The 17,641-nt window shown below is 48.6% G+C and overlaps 1 pseudogene; it reads left to right on the forward strand.

Annotated features, from left to right (window-relative positions):
- Positions 1 to 15,153: 15,153 nt before the first annotated feature.
- On the forward strand, positions 15,154 to 17,127 carry LOC149359553 (uncharacterized; annotated as a pseudogene).
- Positions 17,128 to 17,641: the final 514 nt, after the last annotated feature.

The raw sequence follows: 17,641 nt of genomic DNA on the forward strand, positions 1-17,641 counted from the left end.
CATTGGACTCATTTCTAAGAGCAGTGATTTATAAAGCGCCATTCGTGCTTTGTGTGTTTTGATAACTGATCGTTTTACTGTGCAATACGTGCCAATTCACGAAAAAAATTCCCAGTGTTATGTAAACTGTGTTTATTCTACCAGCAAGCGAACTTCAACAGGCTTTCAAGCATGAATTCGAATTTTTCATTGTGTTTCTCGTCTTAGCAGCGCTATGATCTCAGCTCCTCTTGGTTAGCATAAGCATAGAATGGAAAGTTCTGAATGAATGGTAAGCAAGCTATAAAATAGAGAAACTTGGAATAGCACACCACCGCTTTTGCCCCGCCGCTGTGGCTCAGTGGTTACTGCGCTTGGCTGCTGACCCGAAAGACGCGGGTGCGATCCCGGTCGCGGCGGTCGAATTTTGATGGAGGCGAAATTCTAGAGGCCGGTGCAGTGTGCGATGTCAGCGCACGTTAAAGGACCCCAGGTGGTCGAAATTTCCGGAGCCCTTCACTACGGCCTCCCTCATAGCCTGAGTCGCTTTGGGACGTTAAACCCCAACAAACCAAACACCACCGCATTTAAATCATAGGACTGAAAAACGTTGGCTGCAGTTATGAGCTCGACGACGCGTAGCATTCTATTTCGTGTTGTCCCTTCAAGAGTCGCACTGGAGCACAGCCCCGTCTTGAGGAGCAGTTGCATACAAACAGGGGCAGAGATCAACGGTGAATTACAGTTGCAGACTAGTTTACAAATGGTGCTATGTTTAATTTCTGCGGAGAGCACTAAACAAAAATTTGCGTTTGCGATAATTCTGCTGCGACCGAAGTCAGCCGGGGCACTCGCGGGCTGTTCGGGTTGAAAGCAACCGGCATCTCGCACGCTTGCCTACGTGACTTGTTTCGTTGAAGACCACAGCTATGAGCTTTTTGCTTGACAACAGAAAGCCACTAACGAACGTTCGCGCTCATTTGTTTTCCTTCACATTGGTCTAGCTCAGCTAGTCAGTGCAGAACCCTACTACGGCCTCAGGGAGAGCTGGGAGCGTCGACAGCTTTTCGCCACTGTAGACGGGAGTCAATATTGACGCCCAGAAAACGCGTGTGATTTAATTGGCAGATGCAAGAGTGACCAAGGTATATCCCCAACCGCGCTTGACGTCTTCCTACACCTGGAAACAGAATAAAGCCGGATTTTTCTACTGATAGAAACAATCCCACACCTTGAAGGTAGGCTTGCACCTAAAGTAGAGCCTGATTGTCTCATCCCCATCTTCGCGTCTAAATGTGATCCGTAGAATTGCTAGTGAGCAATGGGGAACCATCCTTCTTCTATGGTCAAACTTCATGAAGCGCTGGTGGTCAGTCGCATAATGTATCAATTACCTTTAATTTCCCCCTCGGCCTTACAGCTTGAACGCCTCAAAGTTTTCCATAGAAAGGGCCCAAGAAGAGCCATTGGAGTTCCTCAGGCGGCTTCGAGCAAGGCAGTACTTCATGAGTCACTATCGAAACCTCTTAACCTTGTCGCTTCACAGAGACTACTAATGCATCTTGGCCGCCTAAGAGAGACGGTAGCTGGGCAATCCCTTCTCCAGCGGCTCTGCATGAGATATGAGTGGAAGGCCTACTTGGCACTTAGAGAGAGAGAAAGGAATTTTAATGAGGGAAAGGTGGAGAGGTCGGCCGGTGGTAACATGGCCCTGGCCTGCTACTCCACACAGGGGAAAGGGAAGAGGAGGAAAAGGAAAGTGCGAATGAAGGCTGATGATGGCATAATACAATGAGTTTCACGGGTGATGTCTACACACACACACACACACACACCACACTGGCTGACACTCGCATCGCGGTTAGTAGACGCACATAAAACTCATAAAACTGGTGTCTGCAACACAAACACCGACACATGTAATTAACCATGTAGGTTGTGCACAGGCAGTCACAGACGAGTATCCAGGCCTGTTTCACACAAAAAAATGAGCAGGGCCTTTATCACACGCCACCAATCAGAACGTCTCGTCCTGGCGCCCAGAAGAGTTTCCTCAGAGAGAGGGCGAGAGTCCAGTTGTTTCACGGTCACCTCCAATGCTCTCCTTGCAGCAGTATAGTTCGGGCACTCGCAAAGAAGGTGTCCAATAGTCTCTGGAGTGTGGCACTGTGCGCAATTTGGGTTACTTTCGATGCCGATCTTGTGAAGATAGTGTTTGGTGTAGGCAACGCCAAGCCGTAGCCGGTGGAGTAAAGTCCCATGACGTCGCACCACCATAGTTGGCAAGCGCGTCTGTAAGCTTGACGCTGGCTCACGATTACTTGGCACTTAATACTCTTAGCTCTTTATGCCTTAATGTTCTAAGGCAAAGGAAACGGTTGCAACCACTGTGGTCTTTTCCGACCCTCGACCACAATTCCCCATGTGAGCGCAAAGCGCAGCTCTCCTTTGGCAGCAACGCGTTCGCTCGTACTTGTACGTTTGGAAAAAGAGTATGTCCGCCATCTTCAAATTTTCACGGATGTTTCTGTGTACAAGGTCAAACAAGCTAGCGTTGCTGATTTTTACATTCCTTCTTTGGCCTGTAAGTGGTCTGTACGCATTTCTGTTGTCGTATCCTCCGCAATGGCCGAAACTGTTGCTATTGACGCGGCTTTACGGAAGTTAGGGTCTTGTCCGGCTCAACCTGTTGTCATCCTAACTGATTCAGAATCTGCCCTTCAGAGGTAAAAGCGCGGGTTCCCTACTGACACCTTGTCTATAAGCTCTCTACGCTTGATAGAGAGTCTGCACAACAGAGGCTTTACTCTATATTTCCAATGGGTGCCCTCTCACATAGGAGTCAGGGGCAATGCAGTGGCAGACAGTCTCGCCCATAAAGCTCTGTCAAGAAATTAATCAAAAAAAGTCCCTCCAGATGCAAAACATCTACTCAGAAAAAAGGTGCTCGATTATTTCAGTACCCTGTGGAGTGCGCCCCACAAGCGATGTGTGACCAAGGGTCTGAGAAGATCCCAGGCCACTCTACTTCATCGAATTCGAACGGGATCTGCTCGTACTCCTGCCTGGATCCATAAGACGGACATGGCATCGTCTCCGCTATGTTCTATATGTGGTGTGTGCGGGAATATAGAACTGCCCAGAGTACAACGCGGAATTCTCTACCCGAGTGGAAACCAGACCTGCAAAGAGAGGCTTCACGCCTTCTTTTAACATTCCTGCCGGACACTGATCTTGACTCTAAATGGTGACAGCAGGTACGGCCTATGGTCTTCTGTGATTTAATGTGTGCATGGATGGTGCCGTCTGGAGTGGTCTATGTTATTCTGTGAGTGAATGTGTGGATGGATGGTGGCTCTGCAATGGACTAGGTTCTACTGTGACTGAATATGTGTATAGATGGTGACTTCTGGAGTGGATACTGTTGTGCTGTGAGTGAATGTGTGCATAGATGGTGAATGCGGGAGTGGCCTATGTTCTATTATAAGCGACTGTGTGCATAGCGGGGCAGATCTGATCGGTTTTAGGACATTATTATCATATAAGCGACGCTACGGTGGAGCAATTGCCGGCAGAATAAGCAAGGCTAATTCCACCTGTAGCATACACAACTCAACTCAAGCTGGGAGTGTTTGCTGACGGCATCAGTGCCGAAGGAAGCGGAGGAGGAGGGTAATGTAGGCAGGAACAAGAGGGACGACGTTCCGAACTTGGAACGCTGGACAAAATACTTCACCCAGATTTAAAGTCGGAACCGCGGAATTCAGCCCAGTGGTCTACACTGCTCCACAAAGTAACCTTGGCTCGGCTACAGCTCTAAATGCGCCTTTGGAACACGCGGCCGACGCTCCCGAACTTCCCCTAACGACAAATCGCCCACTCACGCCGGAGAAAGTGCGAGAACAGCGGAGAAGAATCAGTGTTGACCGGCGGAGAACGCTTAGCTTTGCGCGTGTGAAGTGCTACCCTCTCCACTCCGGTCGGAAGCGGCGGCTTCCTCGAAAATTCGTGCTTTCAGAGAATTCCTTGCCGCTTGACCGATGCCAACGCCTTATCCGGCGGGAGGGCGAGAGAACGTTTCTGGGGCCTGGCCACGTTACGTGCGCGTGCGCGCCTGCCTTGTTGCGAAGTATCTCACAGATGCGGTGAGGCGTTTAGCTGCGCCGGCATGCCAGTTCCGTAGTTTGGTTTTCTTAGAAGAGCAACCACACGACTCCAAAAATTCAACACCGCTGACGCCCAGCCATCGAACTACCGCGGAAGTGTGCGCCAGTCTTGTTTGTTTTCCTCTTTGAAGAATTTGTGCATCGTTGTTGCAAAATTTCTTTCGATATTCTATTGTAGAACACTTTGCATGTGTTCTTGTGAGTGACTGGTAATTGCTCTCAATCGCCTGTTTCGTGCATACAGTTTGATGTTCATCGAACTTTAAACTCCGAATCCTTCACTGCCTTGCGACCGCTGAGAGGCGCGCACCGAACAACCACTCCCTTATTCACTTAGAAGGTGGGTTCCGGCTGAGTTTTTTATGCTAAGCCGAGGACATCTCCTCCGAAACCGGAACAACTGCCCCAGCACATTCCAAGAGTGCCTGGGCAAACACTCCACCAATGAAATTTCAGTAATCTTCGACTGGGATTCATCGCAACTCGAAATAGAGGCGTCAGATGTGACCAGAAAAGGCTGCAGCTGCTCAGCTGACAGCTAGCGCGTTTCCTATAAGCTAAATGATGTGCGAATGTAATGGAAGAAAACGAGTCAAGCGATGAGAAAAACATTGGCCATTTCGAGTTGATGTGTCGCCGCACGTACAGCAATCGGTTTGGTTTGAGCCACATACACTATCATTTTCTTTAGCATCTCTTTTTGAAGGGCCGAAATCTCAGTCATAGTTATCAGAATGTCACAGTAATACATGTTTGAGTGCAAGAGAAAGTGCTTAAGTGAAAAAAAATGTATCGGGACCTCCATTACGAACAAAAAGACTACATAATAGGTAACTACAGAATAGGTAGAAAGTAAATACCTAAACTGCGACTAAAAACACACCAGCTGAAATCAACAACACTGTTCAGAAGAAAATAGAGAAAATCCTATAAGAATGCTATAAAGATTTCGAGGACACTTTTGCAGCTAAAGTGTTGAGAGGCGAAAACCTTTTTGGCATGCTGCTTTTACGAATGATTGCGATTAACTACACTTAATTCACAATTACTCCACTTGAACCACCTCGCTCTATCTACGCACTCTTCTAAACATTCAAATTTTGCACCACACGCCGACTGCGCCTACACTTCCGGTCGCATGGTACTGCACTTCCTGTGATTCAAATTTCGCGCCACTCCCGCCCGACCACGGCCACTTTTGGTCGGTTTTTGCCTATAATTAATTAACTAATTAATGTACAGTCATCAAACGTGGCTTCTAGGTTCATGTTTTTCTCTTCTATCTGATTCAACCATTGGTTTTCTTCTATCTTCTTTAGTTCCCGAGTTAAACGCGTCTGACACGCTGTGTTGAAGGGACTATGCAACGAATTAAAAGTCGTTTGTAAATGTTTTCAATGTTTAGAAATGATGCTCAGAAGCATTCACACCAAGTATGAGTCTTCAGAACTGAGCCGTAAATTTACTATGAATTTTTAAAAACCGTTGTTTTTGAAATTCGCAGGCCGATTGGTGTCCTCGTAGTGACCGATTTTGAAAGTAAAATCGTGAAAATATACGTCACTAGTCCCGTGACGTCGGCAGGCCACCCCACGCTGTCATTCGCTGGAGCCACGGCAGCCACGACGTCACGCGGGCACACTTCCGGTAACCGTGAAAATCGTCTGCTCGTGCCGCTGCGCGACCCCCTTGGGCAATGGCGAGCCAAGGCATTGCCTTCGCGCATATGGTTTCAATTTACCTCTGCCGCCTCTTTCTGTCGGGAGTTCGGGAGCCACTCGCAGTGCCTTTGTCGCAGTGATAAGCAAAGAAAGAAAAGTTGTTCGTTTCTGTGTCCTGTGTTAGGGCTGTTCCCTCTTAAGAAAGAAATCCGACGCGCGCCGCAATCCAGGAAGGCGGAGAGAGACCGGAGAGGTACTGCCGACGCTGCTGCTGGGGTGCTGGGTGCGACAACCGGAAGTCACAAACCGAACGTCAGCGAATGACGTATTCATAGGGGGGGCCCAGTCCCAGAGCTGTTATCTTTTCTTTTTTTCTGGTGCCCTGCGTGTACGAGTTGAGGGGGGAGAGGAGGAGCGTAATTTTTAAGCGTCTATAACTTCGTTGTTATTGATGCTAGCTGAAAAATTTTTGCGCTGGGGTAACGAGTGATGGAATGCCTACCTCTCGTCTTCTTTACGCAATCTAAATTAATTTTTTGCATAGTCTCTTTAACGGACGGACGGCAGTATGGGCCATTGAAGTCTTTTGCCTTAATAGGCGCGCTATAGAGTGATAAGAATACACAAAAAGGGAGCAGGCTATACATCTGAAGCATCGGTTGAAATTAGAAAATAAAGACGCGCAGCAAAAGTTGTAGAAAGGCAGATGAAAACTTAGTAGTAGCAGAGTGCAAAATCTTTAAGCTTCTCTCCGCTTTTATCTCTGTTTTTTTTTAACCTCTTCCACACTGCTCTCCTTCTGTCTTTATCTCCCAAATTCCCCTCCCTACGCAGAGTAGCATGCCAGCGATTTTTAAACGCCGGCTAAATTCCCTGTATTTCATTAAAGAGTATCTCTCTCTCTTTAAGCTTCTCTTTCAGTTCTTCAATCTTCAATGAGTTAATAGCCATGTTCCAGAATCGGACAGATCAAAAACGAAGTATGTGTATAGCACGTGCGAATCATAGGTAACAGATACTTTTATTTTAAGCAAATCTAGCGACATTGCACTTGCTAAAACGGAGTCAGGTATTAAGCTTTCGCGGAAAGGGTTTTTTATTTGTTTGAGGTCAAATTTAGCATGCCGCTGCCGCCGCCGCTCTGTCCCAATCTGCTTACCAGCAGCACTCTAATAAATGTGGCCGCGGTCGCCTCCTGGGCGACCTCCACACCTCAATACACAATAAAAAGAAGCAAGTCCTTCATAGAACCGGTATGAAATCTCATCCCATGTTTGAAGAGTGTTAAGTCTGTTTTGGGGGTTAACAGAAATACAAGTAAAACAAAAGACTCACGTTCCTGTGCCAAGAGTGTAACTTTGAAAAAGTTGCAGATAGGTGTCATTTGAAAATAATTTCTTATTGGCAATGCATGTTGGATCACTGCCACCAATACGACGAGAATAACTCCTCGAGTGAAGAAATATTTTTTCACTTGTATCAAAGAACTGAAAAAAGATGAGAAAATAATAAATATTTCGTAAATACAGAGAAAAAGAAAGTAGCAAAAATATTTTTTGGTTCAAAACTAATGTCACTTGGCTGCGAGTTAGGTGCACACTCTGAATAACAGGAGCTCTAGATATTTCCTAAATTTCAGTTTCCGCCTGCTGCACGTTGTGGGAGTTCATTCGCCCGTCTACGGAACCACTTCAAGCCGACAGAAATTATAAGACGCCGATGGCCTAATAAAATCGTTTTCAACGGCAACTTTTTATGCTGAGACGCATCGCGTCATTTGGTTTGGTTTGGTTTATATAGGGTTTAACGTCCCAAAGCGACTAAGGCTATGAGAGACGCCATAGTGGAGGGCTCCGGAAATTTAGACCACCTGGGGTTCTTTAACGTGCACTGACATCGCACAGTACACGGGCCTCTAGAATTTCTCCTCCAAAGAAATTCAACCGCCGCGGCCGGGATCGAACCCGCGTCTTTCGGGTCAGTAGCCGAGCACCATAACCACTGAGCCACCGCGGCGGCTCTCATCGCGTCATTTGAACCTGCGCTGGATACATAGGCCTTAAGTTCTTTAGGCGCACTGGGGATTGGAGCCGTACGCGATCGTAAACACTCGACTTGATCGTCTACTACAAACAACCCTCAAAGCTCTTTTTGCGTTTCAGAAAGCAACCTCGATTGGAGTAGTATCGTTTGCTCGCATTGCGGACTTCGTTCTAGACTTGGAAGAAGTCTTGTACAAATGTGCATGCGATGTGGATGCGGAGAGTCATCTGCTGTAGCGTCGGCTGCGTAACAGTCTCGATCTGTTCGGCATGGAATTTCTGGCAAGACACGGTATCGCCATGAAGACCGTGTCTTGTCTATAGGACACGAATAGTCGCGGTCAATCGCTGTCTCTGAAGCTGCATCCTCTCATCGCACTGCACTTCGACGGTGCCGGCAAATTTCAACACATCAGTATAAACCTAAGCAGCGTTACACGCATTACCGTGTGCTCGTTTGAAGAGCACATCGCACAGCTAATCGCGAGCTGCCTCATTGCCCGCGCTTTTTTCTGCTGACGGCGACAGACTAGTGCTGAACGGCGCATTGCCTAGCCGAACCTGCGGGAGACTGGGGGTTGCTGTGGAGACGCGAGCCTGAGCATGCGCATTCAGCATTAAATATCACATTCACTATCCGTTCATTGGCTGCCCTGCGCCTCAAGGTACAAGTGCGGTCGAAAGTAGATAAAGCACGCTGTCTAATAAAAATGCTAACAGTTTTTAAGCTTCACCTGTTGATATTGCCAGTTATGGTACGTGCATGTTGGTAGTGGGCGCTTGTGGGCTTTCTTGCAGACAATCACTGTTTCTTCATTTCGGATAAGGAAGGCGTCTTTTACTTTGCTCAAGTCTTTGGGAATGGTCTTTTACTTTTGCTCAAGTGCGTCTTCGAACACACTCGACGTTGACGAGGAAACGCGTGGTTTCCCCCATCTCGCGGAAGGGATATTTGTGGTCGGAGGAAGGGCGAGACTTTTCAAGTGCGTTTACAATTCCGGCTCATACCTGGCTTCCCAACCGCAGGCGGCTTCGGCTTCTGGGGAGTCCAATTCGCAAGCACAATCTCCTCCGCAAGTTTCATCTTCGCAAGTTTCACATCTCCTCCGGCTCGCTTAGCTACGTAAGCTTTACGTGAGCGTCGGTGAAAGTTGCCTGACTCAGAAGCGCTTCCAGCCGTTGTCCGCTGCCGCTTCATTCATGTAGCATGTAAAGGATGCTTTATTACTAAGCTGGGAGTGTGGAGGTTTATTATAAACGTTTTTCAGAAGGACCGAAGTCAAAATACAGGCGTAATAGACACTGAGATCTCTCTTTCGGGCCAACGTTTTTCCTAAATTTCGTACGGCATTTGCGCCACTTCTGGCAAGGCGCGTAAGATAGAAGTTTCCAGGGGAAGGCATCATTCGAGGAAACACTAAAGGGCGTTCCTGAATTGTAACTGTTCCTAGAGTGGAGGAGTGACTCTTTTATCTAGGTTTAGTTTATGGGGGACTTAACGTCCCAAAGCGACTCAGGCTATGAAGGACGCCGTAGTGAAGGGCTCCGGAAATTTCGACCACCTGGGGTTCTTTAACGTCCACTGACATTGCACAGTACACGGGCCTCTAAAATTTCGCCCTGTTATGACTCAAGGTAGCAGCACCCCACCGCTGCCACCAGTTGTTGCGGCTCGAGGTAGCGTGGCCATTTGTTGCATCACCAAGGGGTGTTTTCGTATCCTCATCCTGTACGAGCCCCCATGGTGATGCAACAACTGGCCACGATACCTCGAGTCGCAACAACCCCCAGCGAAATTCGACCCCCGCGGCCGGGATCGAACCCGCGTCTTTCGGGTCAGCATTTGAGCGCCATAAACACGGAGCCACCGCGACGGCATCTCTACGCGATGGAGTGGATGTGGAGTGTCAAGTCAAGGATCGTTTGTGAATTCAGGGGTAAGAATGGCCGTTGCATACACACCATCATACTTGCAGCTGGCCCGACGTTCTTGCCAACAACGTTCTTGAACAGTTTCAGTTCCGCAGGTCCCTATACTCGCCGCTTGCTGGCGTGCGTTTCGTGGACGTCGCTGGAACTAACGGCGCTGCAGTCGCGCTTTTCTACACATCTCGCGCGTCGTCCGCTACACACTCGTAAAGAGGGGCGGCGCCGCTCCCATACCTACAGGTGAATTATTTTTTTCCGGCGTGAGCAAACAAGAATATGGCATAACTGGTGTTGGTACGTGGCGAAAAGATGTTTCGCTTGGAGGGCACAACGGTACAACCACTGGGGTTGGGACGAATGATATCTGAACCAACGTTACTAGATTACTTTTTCAGTTTGCAAACTCCGACGCCGCGAATGTCGCCCTTGCCTGTACTGCAGAGCTGGGGCGCTCTCGTCGCTGTTTGACCGGCTTCTCGATACAGTAAGCGCGGCAGCGAAGACTACAGTGAAGCGTTTTTGTGCCAGGCGTTTCTTTGTTGGGTTAAATTGCGCTGCAAGTTGATCGCTGCTCCTCTGTGTCCTTGTCAGATTTATATAAGTGCGTTTCGAGCGACGCAGGTCGTGCTGCGTTGGCTCCGGCTGCAACTCAACACAGAAGCGCAACGTCGGTGCACCCGAGCTATGCGTCCGTGAGTCGGTGCGACCGAGCTGTCGACCTGTCTACTCCCAAACCAATGCAAGATAAGCGTTCTACGTAATGTGCGACCGCAATTCACACTGACCACCGCCAAGGCTGCAAACATTTTCTGGAAAGTGCTGGGAGAGCTAGAGAGGTGCAGCCTTGCTCGCTTGGGTTGTGCTGAGCACGTGTCGGTATTCACTTGTCAGATACTGAATTTTGTTATTTCTACAAGAATGCACTTTTTCCCTAGCACGTCTCTTGTCTCTTGTAAAAGCACGTCTCTTTTTAACTGTTTGGCCCATTAAAAGTGGCTCCCATTAAGATGTATATGTTTTTTTCTTATTGAATTGAATAAACTTCTTTCAATCTGACCTGTGCTATTGCCGTCATTTTTCGCGTTTTATGACCTTAATAACGTCGAAGTTTCACGGTGGCAGTCCTGTATATCCCTTTAAAAAGCACGTATGCATCGTTGACTGTCTTGCTTCAAACCGATGGTACTTGGCCTTAGGTTTCGATATTTTCGGCAACATGCGACTCGTTTACCGTGTCGTGGCTCGCCGTAAGCAAAGAGTCATTTAGTTTGCAGGGAAGTAAATGAAACAAAAAACTTTACCCGACCATGAACCAGATGTCTCGTCGAAATAGCTAATGATTCAGACATCCCGATCGTACCTCTGCCGCCCAGGACCGTTCGCGCAGCCTTAATTCCACTGTAGTTGCACATTCAGAATAATATTTGTGCCCTATCTTGGAAATATCTTCGTTAAACAGGAATTACCGGCGTAAAGTGGCCTGAAACACGGCGCGCTCGTCTCGTAGTGATAGTTCGTGCGACGAGAGACGGGCTGGAGCGGGCCAACAGCGTCGAAAGCGCCACCTCACGAAAGGGAGCTGAATGGGGCCACGTTTGGCTGACGAACTGCAGCGAAGTTTGCAAACTGTCCAGGTAATCTATTAACGTTGATCTGAACGAGGCACGGCACGAGGCGCGCTGTCGTTTTCTTCTCGATAGAACCTGTCTTCGCAAACGCAAGCAACGAGCACAGATCAGCTGCTTCGAAAAAAAAATATAACAGTGTTTGTGATGAACACCTTCCGACTTCGTCGGCTGTTCATGAATGTTTGTATTTACTCCTGCACAGATATTTATAAGCCGTCTGTTTCCAGCAGAATGTTTTCAAGGTCAGTGACAGAAGGTACAGTTTTGAACAGCTGCTTGCGCAGCTTGCTGCATCCGTTCACGAAGTAGCAATCATCTTCTTCCACAACAACTGCTTTTGGAATCACTAGACGGCTTGCCGCTAGCTTTCTGCAGTAGAAAACTGCACACACCTTCCCAGTTATTTCTTCCTGTATAGATTCATGTTACCACTCCGTAGATGGTAGAGTCGCAGTCGCCAGGTCATCGATCGTGAGTGCGGTCGACGTAGTACTGGTTTCCGCCGAGCGTGGGAGAGGCATCAGCTCATTCGGGCTGACTGCCTCTACGCAAGGCTCGCCTGAGGAGGACGTATACGGCCGCTTCAAGGTTCTTCACACTCATCAGTTTACATGACTGCATGCGTTTTTTGTGACTTTCGCCTGCATTTCCCAATTTTTGGCTTTGAAAATTGATCTGGAAGGCTGGGAAAGAGTCGAGGGCTGGCACCGGGCACTACCGACCAGTTCCCGCGGTGAATTCAGACCTATTGCCCGTTTACAACGTGTTTGTACTCCTCGATAATATCTTTATGCTCAAAATGACGCTCACATATCTTAGACGTGTGAGGGAGCCGTCTGTCCTTACGATGCAACATCTGCTCCCACTTCTTAAATTCGCTTTCATCGCGAGGTGGTTTGAAAAAATAATGATCGGTGGCCTCGTTTCTGCTGCCACTCGTGCATCCGGGCGCAAAGCAGGATGACATGTGTACCTCTCGCTTGAAGTCACCAAGTGCACATATTTCATCACAAACACGTTTTCACAGCACTAACAGCACCATCACATGAAAAACCAGCTTGAAAATCTGACTAGCCTGCCGTAACTGCAGCTAGCGAAACTCCCACGACAGCAGACGATGTACAAAAGCTTGACTGCAGCGCCACTAGTTCCCGTGACCGCCACTATAGCCACCTCCTGAGAGGAGCTGCGAAACTGAAACTGTCTGAAACGTTGCTTGCCAAAGTGTAGTCGGTGTACAGATATTCATCAATCAATTTCCAGCTTTTTTTTTTTTTGCACATCATTCCGAAACGAGGCGCTCCACGTGCGCCCAGTTCTCGCATATGCTGAGCGCGTAGTTTCGGAATGACGTGAAAAATGCTGGCAATTAAAATATGAACATCTCCAATCCTATTTCAGTTTAGAAAGTTCTGTAAATTGCATTTTTTTAATCAATACATTCGTCTAACCAGCGGTTGCAACATACAGCACAGAGTGCGTTATCTGAAATTTTTCTAGTAAACTTCATAAATTTGTCCCTCAACCGCGACCTCTATCTGTCCGTCCAGACCGAGATACACTCAGTGACGCAGCATCCACGTGATCATCAGCGTAATTTACTGATAAAGATGTAAAGATAAAAAAAAATCCACCCCATGTACCAGAGCTGTCTCGGTCGTGTATTAAACTTCATTAGAATGTTCACTGTTCTCTCTTCTTTCCTCTGTTTCCGTGTTTTTAGCCCTGGTTTAGCTTAAGTATGAACCCTTATCGGGGCTAGGATCTTGTCGCTTTCGCTTATTGCGCCCAGTACTCCTGACCACGTGGGCTTATCTGTTGCTTCGGCGGATGAGGCGACGAACATCTCCTCTTTAAATATTTCCTCTCACATCTTTCAACTCTCAACTGTCTGCACGTGGCAGTGATTGCGGTTCCGCTCGAGTCTGTGAAAACGCCTGTGCACTTTTCGATTTTTTTCTTCAGTCGCAACGTCAACAAATGCGCGTTATTCCGCCAATAAAAAAGTGGCAGATGAGAGACGCTCCTGAAAAACTAGAATGCAGCTGTCGCCGTCTATAAGCCGCCCTAGAATAAGCGACGCTTTTGCTGCAGTCGGTTCCACGCTTACATTGTTAGTGAGCCCCTGATTTTACCGTTTCTGTCAACGCGGACTGCTGTAGATGTTGCGAACTTATTTGTGGTTGCATCTGTGAATCTTGCCAAATAGTTGAATCTAGATTTTTTCTCATATATTCAGTTCTGGCCCTTCTTTTTCCCTTGTTTATGGTGGGATTCATGCATTTAGGTATGGGGGCCAGGTTATATAGCTCCCTATGGCTGCCATTTATTTCTTCTTCGTCGTTGTCTTCATCTTTAAGGGTTGTTCTATATCCCGGCGTGCTCAGGAATTTTCGTCCGGTTTCGCCAAAAGCACGACCCATGAGGGACAGGAAGTGGCAATCGCTCTGGCGATCAGAGAGAGCCACCAAACTCAAACCCACACCAAAATTTATAACGATTCTAAAACAGCCTGTAGAAGCTAGGTACTTTACCGTGGACATCTGCAAACAACCGAAGACAATCATAAAAGACTGCGGGAAGCACTACACAGCGCGCGCATCCAGTAGCCCACGACCGACAATAATATGGGTACCCGGACATGAAGGGTCACGGGCAATCTACACGCGGACGAGGCCGCCCGAGTGCTCTCCCCCCGGGAGGCCAACGGCCTGCGTGCGGAACACCTGACCCACCTTGACATGCCCTGAAATAACAAGCAAATACAGAGGGGACAGGAGAACCCGCCTTCCCCAGACAGAAGCCTGGACATCCCCACTTCAACCACATGGAGAAGATTACAGACAAGCACGGACCCCAACCTAAACATACTGAACAAGGTGCGATGCACATATTCAATTTCAAGCATGCCCATGGTGCGGCGGTAAACCCACGCTAGCACATATAACATGGATGTGCAGCAGACAAACAATACTCTCAGACCCCACACCAAAACCGACATGGCAGAAGATGCTGGACCGCGATGACCCTGCCGCCCAGGACTGCCTAGCGGACAGAGCAGAGCGGCTGGCAATCTCCAGTGGAGCCCTGGAAGGGGGCCTACCCCTTAATAATAAAAATTTTCTCTCTCTCTCTCTCTCTCTCCATGCTCGCATCTACTCTTGAATGTGGCTTACGCGTTCAAACGGAAGTAATTTTTTCACGCGCTGTACTAGACCACTACGTTTCCCTGCTTAAATTTTCATTTCTTTTCCTCTCGCGTTCCCGGTAACAAAAAAAAAAATTGCCTCGAGCATAAAGTTCGGTTACTTACAGCATTAAGTTCAAGCATTGTAGCTCTTCCGCTGTAATCGAAACTACTATTGGCCAGTCCGAAAACACAAAGCAATAAGAGGCAAAGCATGTTTTCGCCGCGAGCACAGCTTCAGGACTAAACGCAAGAACTTCAAGTCTGATCCCACGTTCTTAGCGACCGGACTATTGTGGAGAAAGCACAACTGTGAAAAGAATTCACATCGCTCTAAGGAAACCTTCTTAAATGCTGTTTCTTGATTCTCATTGCATGTTCGAGGCATATGTCTCCTAACACTAGGCATAATTCGCTGCATATAAATGAGGTTTGAGACTGCCTGTTGTGTGAACTCTGTCCTTCAATGCACTTGCTGAACTTTGGGAATAAAGTAAAGCGAAACTCGATAGACGGAAAAATATTGGCTGCATTCAACTCCCCCTCACTGTACACGCTACAATGAATGCATGCACAGTGAGGACGAGGCGCGAACACCAAAAAGCTAGACTGTTTTGCGATGAAACCTTCCTGTCACCTATACCCGCTCAAATTCACGCACTTGTGACCGTCGATGTTCGCAAGGCCTTCGACGGTGTTCGCCACGATCACATCCTTTCTCAACTCGCCTCTTTGGACTGTGGCTCCCGCATGTACTCTTATTTCCGCTCATTCCTCTCTAAACGTGTGGCTCGCTTTCGAGTACACACCCACTTGTTTGGCCCACACCACCTCACCCATGGCACTCCTCAGGGTGCTGTTCTCTATCCTACCCTTTTCAATCTCGCTATGGCCCCTCTCGCCTCCCAGCTAGCTGAAATTCCCGACCTGCATCATATATTTTACGCCGATGACAACACTCTCTGGTGTTCATATCGCTCTCCCGGTCACGTACAGGACACCCTGCAACGTGGCCTACATCTCATCGACTCCTTCCTCACCGCCGCTGGCCTCTCTCCTGCTCCTGAGAAATCCGAGCTTCTCCTTCTCAACCATTCCTCCTACCAGCGCTCACACAACCACTTCGTCTCTCTCCACCTTTCTGGCTCTCCCATTCCTGTCGTCAAAAAGTGCAAAGTTCTTGGCTTCCCTTTGCATGCGGCCAAGAAAGTGCAAGCCCTCCACCGCGCTGTCACCACCTGCCACTCGGTAACTCACCTTCTGCGGCGCGTGGTCACTCGACGCTCAGGTCTCCACGAGGCTCACGCGTGCCGAGTTGCCCACGCGCTGGCCCTCAACAAGGTCTTGTACTTTACACCCTACGCTTCCTTCACTCAGACTCAACTTAACGTTTTCGAGACTGCCCTTGTGGGCCTCTACAAGACAGCTCTCAACCTCCCTATCACTACCTCTACCGCTAAGCTATTTGCCACAGGCCTTTTCCATCCTCTTCGTTCTCTTCTCAGTCTCCATCGTGACTCGCAGCTTGCCCGGCTTTCCCTAACCCCTCAGGGTCAGTGGTTATTGACTCAAGCGGGTATCTCGCCCATTCCAATCTCTCCGTTTACCTCTCCTATTCCCACCCCCGCTCCCAATCTTCGTATCCTTCCCCTCCCGACCAACATGTCCCCCGCCCTGCACGCCGGCCGTCGTCATGCGGCCGCGCAGCACCATTCCCCTATCTTTGATATCCAGGGTGTAGCCTGCACGGATGCCTCCTTCGTGGCTCCTCGAGGTTCCTGCGGCTACGCCCTGTACCATCCACACCTCCCTGCTCCTGAAACCCACACCAGCGGGCCGTATCTACACCCTCCAGACGCATTGTCCCTCGAGGTCCTCGCCATTGCGCATGCCCTCCAGTCATTTCCCCTCCTTCCCTCTCTCTAAGAGTACACAGTCTATTCAGACTCACAAGTCGCTACACACCACACACATAAACGCACCCTGATCCCTTCTCTCCAACAGGAGGTCGAACGAGTGGTCTCCGCACTGCAGCCTTCCATCGTTTTCCTCCGCTCACCCTGGGCATTCAGGGATTGACGGCAATGAGATGGCCCATCAGCTCGCCCGCGACTTTTCCGGTCACCGTTGATCCCCTAGCCCAAGCCCTCAGAGGACGGTGGGAGACTCACCCTTCGCCACACCATGAAAGAGTTCTACCTTGAATTCCGCCTCGACAAACGCCTTTACCCTCCCCCTCATCCATCACTCACGGTGCCGGAGTCTGGCCTTCTTCGGCACATCCAAATGAATGCAGTCATCACCCCGTCTGGCCTCTTTCTCTATCGCTATCGATCGGACCCTTCCTGTCCCAACTGCCCCTGTATCTATGCGGACCTTGCCCATTGCCTCTTCTATTGCCCGGCTGCTCAGCAGTCGGGTTCCTACCCCCCACCTTCTTTATTTATCACCACCTGGATCGACTGGCTTGGCCCTGAAGGGGAGGAAGAACAGCGACTTCTGGTCGCCCAGGCGGTCGACATGCTCAGCCTATAAATTATGGTCGAATAAAGGCGGAATTACAGTTAGTATTACTAACTAAAGGCTATTGCTGTTACTGAATCTGTCGCATATCTGAAAACCGGAAGCCCGAATTTCGCTGCCTCTTTCTGTACATTTCATATTTGTGCATGTCATCGGAGATGGAAGAGCGAAGTTTTTTCTATCAAAAATAAAAAAATTTTAGCGTGTGCGTGCGTAGCCGCGACATCCTATTCCACGCAACGGATAGAGACGCCATGAGGAAAGGCGATAGAAGAGGAGTGCGGTTAATACTGGAAATAAAAGAAACTTAGAAGTGTCTGTACTTTGTCAAGGTAATCCTCTGGAGACAAGCACACAAAAAGTGCAGCGTACCACGTAGCTGCTATGTGCAGGGAAAGGAACCTAATATAAGTTTCACTATCAGCGGCATTTCAGTATGTCTCCCTTTAAATCTGGAAACGTATTTTTTTTTCATGATAGGCCGCAAATTAATGCACAGTTTCAAGTTAACGACGGTTGTCACATT

Source organism: Amblyomma mixtum, chromosome 2 (assembly GCF_055824585.1).
Source record: "Amblyomma mixtum isolate Tamu chromosome 2, ASM5582458v1, whole genome shotgun sequence".
Taxonomy (NCBI): Eukaryota; Metazoa; Arthropoda; class Arachnida; order Ixodida; family Ixodidae; genus Amblyomma; species Amblyomma mixtum.